This window comes from Helianthus annuus, chromosome 7 (genome assembly GCF_002127325.2).
Source record: "Helianthus annuus cultivar XRQ/B chromosome 7, HanXRQr2.0-SUNRISE, whole genome shotgun sequence".
In the NCBI taxonomy this organism is placed as follows: domain Eukaryota; kingdom Viridiplantae; phylum Streptophyta; class Magnoliopsida; order Asterales; family Asteraceae; genus Helianthus; species Helianthus annuus.
Genome location: NC_035439.2, coordinates 80,203,776 through 80,214,173, shown reverse-complemented (window position 1 = coordinate 80,214,173; position 10,398 = coordinate 80,203,776).

The window sequence follows — 10,398 nt, the reverse complement described above, 5'->3', positions numbered from 1 at the left end:
AGCCTTAGTGTATCCTTAGTGTGTTTTTATTGACTTGAGTGAATCGTTTTATTGACCTCAATACCCAAGCATATCCACCTATGGGGACATAGGGCGTCATCATAGGCACAGTTGACGTGCACCATCCGTGGCGGTGCGAAAGGCCCACGGCGTCTCTATATTGTATTGTGTGCTAAGTGATTGCACTTATTGAGTTTTAAGAGGCGTATGGATCGATCCTAGGAGTGCAAGTGTAAGTGTTAGTGGTAGTGGGATAGGTGTGAGTGCCCACATCCCCTCTACATAATAGTGCATTGGAATTGCAGCTAATGTACAAAGTGTTAGTGTTTATTGTTAGTGGCTCACATGGGTATTTCTAATATACCTTTATGGTATTCATCAGTGATCATTTAGCGTATTGTATTGTTTGCATCGTTAAAGTGTTTAGTGTATTGCTTCTATCATTTATGTGTTAGTGCTATTGTTTCTCCGTTACTGGGCAATTTTTTGGCTCAACCGTTTCCTTTTGTTGTTTTCTTTTATTATGTCTTAAACAGGTACTCAGGGAAATCGGGGAAATGTGTGAAGAGTGATAATAAAAAGCTAGAGTTGGAACAAGGAGTTTAATAAAACCTTATATTCAATAAATTTAGACACTTATGCCTTTCCGTTGAGACCGTTATGCCATTTTGGGGATTTTTGTTTTTAAACCTATGGAAATTATGTTTTAATTAAGTTATTAATTGTCTCTGATTACCGAATTGTGTAACACGTAAGCCCTAATCGGGGCGGGGTGTTACAGTTATGGTATCAGAGCTTAGGCTCTATCCTGTAGAAAACTTTAACTAAATAATTAAGACATGTGAGGATTGGGTAGACATTGGGTTAGGTATTTTCTTATGTGATAAGTCCTTATTATTTGTTTTATCTAAATTCTTAATGTGCTTTTTTAGATGCCTCCTCGTCGTGAGACACGCAACTCTGGTCGTCGTAATGGTGGTGGACCAAATGAGCCTGATCCAAATATCGTAGCTGCTATCACTCAGGCCTTTCTGCTATGTTGCCTGCACTTGTTCAGGCCGTGCGTGGTCCTGATCCGAATCCGAATCCTAATCTAAACCCTAACCCCAATCCTAATTTGAACCCTAATTCCAATCCAAATCCGAATCCCAACCCAAATCCAAACCCAAACGGTGCAATGGGGGATTGGCTAGATAAGTTCATAAAACAGAAACCGAGATCTTTCACAAAGGCAACCACTCCAATTATAGCAAGGGATTGGATTGCTCATATCGAGAAAATATTTCGGGCGCTAGGAGTTGGCGATGAATATAAATCGAGATTAGCATCGTATAAACCAGAAGAAGATGCGCAAACTTGGTGGGAAGGTGTATTGGAGGAAAGAGGAGGAGACCCATTTGTGGAGAATTTACCTTGGGCAGATTTTCGTGCTATTTTCTTCGAGAAATATTTTAACAGCGTGGATAAGAGTTCTTACACACGAGAGTATCACAATATCCGTCAGAGGAATGACGAACCACTTTCTGACTTCACTGATCGGTTTTATCGACTAGTTGGTTTCTTGGGTCAGCTGCTGGAACACCAGAGGAACAAGCAGATAAATATCAATGGGCACTTTGTGATCGGATTCGTAGAGCAATCATCCAGTCAACGTTCCCCACTGTTGCAGAGGCCGCTAAGGCTGCCAAAAAGGTTGATATGGAGAACAAAGAATTTTTGGGTGGTTCCAATAATAATAGGAAGAGAAATAGAGACGAATACCGCACTCCGTTCACTAGTGAGTCGTCTCAAGCACCTACTCGAAATAATCAAAACAATATGGGGAATAGGTCATCGGGAAGGAATAATAGGCCATGGCAGGGAAGGAGCCAAAATCACGGTCAGATCAAACCCTACCAGCCACCAACCCAAGCTCAACCCGTAAACCAGAAAGGTAACCAGAACCCTACCCAGCCTCCAGTGTGTAACCATTGCAACAAGCGTCACCCAGGCATCTGTCGTCGACTTACTGGGGCTTGCCTTAAGTGTGGAGATATGGGGCATAAGATTAATGAATGCCCAAAGGCTGGTAACCGACCAACTGATACCACTAGGGGAGCTGCTGTACCACCTACTACGGGAGGGCGTGTTTTCTCATTGACTGCAGGGGAAGCTGCTAATGCTCCAGGTACCGTCTCCGATAAATGTTCCTTTTAGTATTATTATTTTGCTTGCTTAGTTGTTTATGGCTTTCATACAATCGTTTGTGTCTTATTGTTTATCGATTCACTAGGTACTGTTTCGGGTAGTATTTATTTGGGTGAGCGTGACTTGTATGTGTTATTTGATACGGGGGCAACCCACTCGATAGTCTCACAACTAATTGCCCGACATCTTAAAATTACGCCTTCTCTATTAGATCAAGCTTTAGTCATTTCTACACCAATGGGAAATTCTTCGGTTATTACTCACATCTATAAAGATTGCCCGCTTGTGATCGGAAATGTTATTCGTATAGCGAATCTTTATCCCATGCAAATGGGAGATTTTGATGTCATACTAGGCATGGATTGGTTATCCACGCATCGCGCTACCATCGATTGTCACTCAAAACGAGTCATTTTTGGTGATATTCTGAATCCTGAATGTATTTATCAAGGATCTCAACCTCGAAAATCCATTAAAATCATCTCTGCCCTTAAAGCTCAAAAACTTATATCCCATGGATGCGCGGGATTCTTAGCTGCTATTAAAGATACCTCAGTGGATACACCACGTGTCAAAGACGTTCCTGTTGTTCGAGACTTCTCTGATGTCTTTCCAGAAGAATTACCAGGGATACCACCTGAACGTGAAGTAGAGTTCACTATTGATTTGATTCCCGGAGCGGAACCCATTTCTAAAGCACCATATCGTATGGCCCCATTGGAGTTGAAGGAATTGAAAGAACAGCTGCAAGAACTTTTGGAACTTGGATTCATTAGACCTAGTGTTTCACATTGGGGAGCACCGGTTTTGTTTGTGAAGAAGAAAGATGGTAGCATGCGTTTATGCATCGACTACCGGGAGTTGAATAAGATCACCATTCGTAATCGCTACCCCTTACCGCATATTGATGACCTTTTTGACCAACTCCAAGGAGCGAAGTTTTTCTCGAATATTGATCTTAGATCAGAGTACCATCAGTTGAGGGTCCGGGATCAAGATGTTCATAAGACAGCATTTCGTACCCGGTACGGTCACTATGAGTTTCTAGTCATGCCTTTTGGTTTGACAAATGCTCCTGCTGTTTTCATGGATCTTATGAACCGAGTATTTCATGAGTACTTGGATCGGTTCGTGATTGTATTCATCGATGGCATCTTGGTGTTTTCTAAAAGTAGAGTTGAACATGAGGACCATCTTCGCACGGTTCTAGGAACTCTACGCCAAGAGAAGCTATACGCAAAATTTTCTAAGTGCGACTTTTAGCTTGAACAAGTGGCGTTTCTAGGTCACATTGTATCAGCGGAAGGTATCACAATGGATCCATCAAAGGTGGAAGCTATCACTAAATGGCCCAGACCAACGTCAGTTACCGAAGTTTGAAGTTTTCTTGGTCTAGCGGGTTATTACCGACGTTTCGTAGAGGGATTTTCTATTTTGGCCTTACCTCTCACTCAACTCTTGAGGAAAGGGGTAAAATTTACTTGGAACGATGATCGAGAAAAGAGTTTTGAGGCATTGAAGCAGAAGCTAGTATCCGCTCCTGTTCTTACTCTACCTTCTGGCATAGGCGGATTCGATATATACAGTGATGCATCGAAGAAAGGGCTTGGTTGTGTTCTCATGCAGCATGGAAAGGTTATTGCTTATGCCTCGCGTCAGCTTAAACCCTACGAGGTGAATTATCCAACGCATGATCTAGAGTTAGCAGCAGTTGTTTTTGCACTCAAGATTTGGAGGCATTATTTGTATGGGGAGACATGTAACATATTCACCGACCATAAGAGCCTCAAGTATATTTTCACTCAGAAGGAGCTTAACATGAGGCAGAGGAGATGGTTAGAGCTACTCAAGGATTATGATGCCAACATTCAGTACCACCCTGGTAAAGCAAATGTTGTTGCAGATGCACTGAGTAGGAAGAATTCTGGGGGTTTGGCATGCTTGACTGTGCAGCCTCAAATTCAATCAGACCTGAGACGCATGGATATTGGTATACAAGTTGGTGAGTCTGGTGGTTATTTGGCTAGACTGAAAATCGAACCGAACCTTATCACTCAGATAAAGGAAGCTCAAAAAGAAGATGGTGAGCTTTGGGCGATCTTACAAAATTTGGGAGTAGGAAAACAAACTGAATTTCGAGTGGATGAACATGGAACAATATGGTGTGGGAAGCGTTTATGTGTGCCAGATGATTCCGCTCTTCGTGAATCATTACTGACTGAGGCACACAGTTCACCTTATTCTATACACCATGGATCCACAAAGATGTATAGGGATTTGAGGCAACATTTTTGGTGGAGCGGTATGAAAGATGATGTAGCTAGACATGTGAGCCAGTGTTTGATCTGTCAGCAAGTGAAGATTAAACATCAACGGGCTAGTGGATTGTTACAGCCTTTAAATATTCCTGTCTAGAAGTGGGATGATATTTCTATGGACTTTGTAACTGGTCTACCAAGAACCCGTATGAAGAACGATGCTATTTGGGTTGTGGTAGATAGACTTTCAAAGTCTGCTCATTTCTTGCCTATTCGTAAGGAGTACGCAGTGAGTAAGCTATCTGAGATATTCCTTCGTGAGATTGTTCGATTGCATGGTACGCCATCATCTATAGTGTGTGATAGAGATCCACGTTTCACATCACGGTTCTGGAAGGGTTTCCAAAAAGCTTGGGATACGAAGATACGATTTAGCACTGCTTTCCATCCGCAAACTGATGGACAGTCTGAACGTACTAGTCAGACTTTAGAGGATATGCTTAGATCGTGTGCACTTGAGTGGACGGGAAACTGGGATGAATACTTGTGCTTGGTGGAGTTTTCCTACAATAATAGTTGGTAAGCTAGTATTGATATGGCACCTTTTGAATTGTTATATGGGCGTAAATGTCGAGCTCCCACATGTTGGGACGAGGTCGGAGAAAAGATGATTGAGGGTCCTGAATTGGTACAGATCACGAATGAAAAGGTTGCTATTGCTCGTGAGAAACTTAAGGAAGCCCAGAGTAGACAGAAGAGTTATGCTGATCGCCATCGAAGGGCTTTGGAATTTAATGTCGGTGAAAAAGCGTTCTTAAAAGTCTCGCCATGCAGGGGTATCCGACGTTTTGGCATAAAGGGAAAGCTGAGTCCTCGCTTTATCGGACCATTTGAAATTTTGGAAAGAGTCGGCGAAGTTTCTTATCGGTTAGCTCTGCCGCCACAATTGTCGCACGTGCATAATGTGTTTCACATTTCATTGTTACGTGGTTATAATTATCATCCTCTCCATGTTGTGAACTATAATCTACACGAGATTCGTGAGGACTTATCGTACGAAGAGCAACCAGAGGCTATTTTGGATCGACAAGAACGTGTGATGCGTAAAAAGTCTTTTCCGTTCGTCAAAATCTTGTGGAAAAATCATCCAGAACGTGAAGCCACTTGGGAATCGGAGGAAGTGATCCGTTCTCAATATCCATATCTATTCGAAACCTAAGGTTAGTGTTCCTAGTAGTTTAATTTCTGTGTGTGAAACTTGTGTGCCTTTTCGACTCTTTTGCTAATTATGTTTGCAACTTCGTTAGCGTTATTCGCATCGTTAATGTGTAACATGAATAGTATACCATATTTGTAATCGCTAATTTTGGGGACGAAATTATTTTAAGGGGTAGAGAGTTGAAATACCCGTATTGTATAGTGTTATATAATGCTAATTTCGAGGACGAAATTTTATTTTAAGGGAGGTAGAATTGTAATATACGAAACTTTCAAAGTTTAGGTATAATAAATGTTACAAGTTGTGTGACATATTATCATGTCGGATATTCCATGTCTAGGGTGTTGGCAAACTTTAACCCAATTTAATTAACGTATCATATTATTATTATTATTATGAGTATACAAATATCTTAGAAAAAGTTAACTAAAATATATTACTATACTATTAGTTGATTTCTTTTTCTCTAATCTACGTAATCGCATTGCAATATTGTTATAATCTTAAAATTTAATAAAATAAATTAAATTATTAAAATAGGAATAAATTAATATGAGATTGGAATGTACAGTTATCATCTTCCATCATTCCATATTTTCCGATCAAATAATGCGTGGCCTTATTCTTTCAAATATTTAGCGCCGTAAATTACGGGATCCCATATCCCTTTCAAATGATAGATTGTTCTTTTTAATCGAGTTCATTCCATTCGTTTCACCCCTTACGAAACACTTCAAAAAGCTTGTCTTTCCCTCTCATTCGATCTTTCGGTACACCTCCACGACTACCGACGAAATCGCCTCCGCCAACCACCAGTTCGAACCTATTTCGCCGGACCGTTTCGCTTGCAGTTCGTCTAATTGGAACCGTAACGAACCCGCTAAGAACCACCACCACTTTAATCTGTTCCGGTAAGCCGCTCTTTATATTTTTTTTTCCATTTGATACGGATACTTTTTGTGCGTAACCGAGCGACCCGATTATAACATTCGGGTTTCCGCTGTTAGGTCTCGAAGCAACAGTTCAAGTTTCGTTAGTCTTCTTCGTGCGAGCAGACGACCGGTTGATCTTGCTATTGTTATAAACTAACTTCTAAAACTTATATGTTCTAAAGAGAGGATATCCACTGCTAGAGGTAACCATCTCCGACCTATTGCAACTTTCGCACGTATGTTCAATAGTTTGTTAATAGAAGATGAATGGATTTACTAAACAATAATATTTGGTTTTAGGAAACTTTGAGCAAAGAATAATGGGTGTGAGGTGAATAATTGGCTGAAGATGAATGCCCATAACTAACTTCTTTTCTTAACTCTCAATACCTACTGTTTTGGAATATATATATATAAAAAAAACTAAAATTTTAAAATACCTATTTATGTGATTGTCTTCTCTCAAACTCATGCTATACTAAAAATTATTAATTGTTTCATTTGTTATTATTTTATCATAATGAATTTGACAAAATAAATGGCTTTGGGCATTCGAAACTTCAGTAGATCTGTTTTCCAAATAGAGTTTTATATAATATATGTAAGTATCTAAACAATTTATTAAGAGGAGGATTAGTCTGGTATATATTAACTTTAAACGTAAACATGTTAACCGATAAATAATATTGATATAAACATGTATATACATATTGATATAACATAAAATAAATGTATGTGCTAATAAACCTACCATACACACTAATTATAGGAGAACCATCAACATAAATAAAGGTAAATAATTCAATAATATATTTATAGGTTCTTGCAAACGATTGGAAAGAATTTAGCATCGTTGGTATAATCATTGAAGATTGCTTAAGGTACGGATTTTGTGGTCTCTTTCTTTTAGCATAATATTGTTTTCTACTCTCATAGTGCATGGATATTCGGTCCGTCACTCGTAGCGTAAAGTGTTTACTCGCTTCATAAGATAGTAGTATCCATCGTCACCGTTCTGTGATATATTGTTACACATCTCGTATTGAATTATTGCCTTTAATACGCATGCGATAGGTTACATTTTTATTACTCATTGTCGCATGTTCCCACAAGTTTTTATTATTTATTATTGATCATTGGCTAGATGTGATATAGCCTTAGTGTATCCTTAGTGTGTTTTTATTGACTTGAGTGAATCGTTTTATTGACCTCAATACCCAAGCATATCCACCTATGGGGACATAGGGCGTCATCATAGGCACAGTTGACGTGCACCATCCGTGGCGGTGCGAAAGGCCCACGGCGTCTCTATATTGTATTGTGTGCTAAGTGATTGCACTTATTGAGTTTTAAGAGGCGTATGGATCGATCCTAGGAGTGCAAGTGTAAGTGTTAGTGGTAGTGGGATAGGTGTGAGTGCCCACATCCCCTCTACATAATAGTGCATTGGAATTGCAGCTAATGTACAAAGTGTTAGTGTTTATTGTTAGTGGCTCACATGGGTATTTCTAATATACCTTTATGGTATTCATCAGTGATCATTTAGCGTATTGTATTGTTTGCATCGTTAAAGTGTTTAGTGTATTGCTTCTATCATTTATGTGTTAGTGCTATTGTTTCTCCGTTACTGGGCAATTTTTTGGCTCAACCGTTTCCTTTTGTTGTTTTCTTTTATTATGTCTTAAACAGGTACTCAGGGAAATCGGGGAAATGTGTGAAGAGTGATAATAAAAAGCTAGAGTTGGAACAAGGAGTTTAATAAAACCTTATATTCAATAAATTTAGACACTTATGCCTTTCCGTTGAGACCGTTATGCCATTTTGGGGATTTTTGTTTTTAAACCTATGGAAATTATGTTTTAATTAAGTTATTAATTGTCTCTGATTACCGAATTGTGTAACACGTCAGCCCTAATCGGGGCGGGGTGTTACATAACGCATACATTCAAGCCTTGAGACAGACGGATAACCCTAAGTCAAGGTTATCAAAAGAAATGTTTTCGGATTCAGTCATTCCTTACACCCAAACAAACCTAGGATGTCAGGAAAGGGATTTGTCACGTCCTATGGTACCATTACTTACTACCGAGCGACGTAGCTAATGTTAATGAATGTATATAAGTCCCGTTTTTGCAAACCAAATGTTATACCAAATGTAAACATGTTATATAAAAACAATGTACTAAGTATGCTAAGTTAACTTACAAAGCAGAAAAGTCATGTAAATCAATGTGCTAGCATGCTCAGTCAACATACATAGCAGAAAATGTAATGTAAAACAATGTGCTAATATGCCAAGTAAACATATATAGCAAAGTAATGTAATGTAATGTAAATCAATGTGCTAGCATGCTAAGTTAACATACGTAGCAAAACAATGTAATGAAATCATGTGCTATAAGTGTACTAAAGGACATAGCAAGCATATGATGTGAAAACAAGAAAGCACGAAAGTAACAAGTAGGCACATGTGTTTCACCCCAAAAATGTTTGAAAAACAGTAAAAGAGGGGTCTATGCACTCACTTGAGATTGCTCAATAGACTTTTGATATCCACCAAGCAAGCTTAGAAGATCACGGATTCAAACGGCACCTACTATAGGTATCTACATTAATAAACGGACCTATTCGGAGGATCGGGTAGCATGAGGGTTCGTAAACCAAATGAGTGTAGGAACTCATGTACTATGGTTTAACAAAGCCTACATACTAAAATGAAACCTGTCTTATGTGCTTTTGACCCGTTACGACCCGTTTAGGTAGCTTATGCTACTTTAACGTGTTGTTCACGTAAAACGCGTTCGGACCGCTTAACTAGTCCTATGACAAGTAAAATATGCCTTAACATGTCTAATATAGTTACCTAATCAGTTTAGATGTCAAAATTTAGGTTACATATGCTTAAAATGAATTTATGCGTAAAAAGGGTATTTCGGTAATTTTCCTAAGGCATATAAACTACCTATCACACAACTACTTAAACGACGTGACCATAAGGTATAACCTCGGAAGGTTATTCCATATACAACTATGGTCACCAAATATGTTTGGTCGGATCCTAATGATCGACCAAATGGGTCGGGTTCGAAAGCATAAGCGATTGTTTAGATCGCTTACCTTTACGACCCTAGACAAGCACAATTCTAAAAGTGACGAGCTAAACATGTTGAAACATGTTTAACGAGGTTTAAAAATAGGTTTGGTATCAAGACAAAGGGTCTTGATATCCAAAAGTAGTTTGGTTACAAAATACGCAAGAATACGCATTTTGGCCGAAACTACGACTTGTCACTGAGCCTAGATAACGTGGTAATCAGTAGGTATAGTTACTAGGGACTATAATCATCGTGATTACGCTCACGTTATGAAGTTCAAACGAACTTCGCATTGACCATAAACTGGTCAATGCAGAAAGTCAAACGCAGTTTGACTTTAACGCTAAAACGAAAGAAAAGCACGAAAGAATACTTACAGAAGGTCCCCGCAAGATTTGATCCGATTTACTCTCAGGTATGAAGTATGAACTCCAACTTAGAAGGCCAAAATCAGATTCAAATGTGGGTTTTTGCAAATGAGAGGAAGGGGTATTTATAGGCATGGCACTACCGTTAGGATCATTCATCGAATAACGTGCCTCGATCTCAACCGTCCATGTGTGCCCCCTGTTTTGGGAAACCTTGGGCACCCATAGAATGACCCCTAGTTTTCAGAAATACCATTTGCAAATGGGTTTAAAGGTATAACAGCTGTAAACAGTTGTTTTCAACAATTTTGCACATCTGGGAGGGCCTCGCGCCCCGCG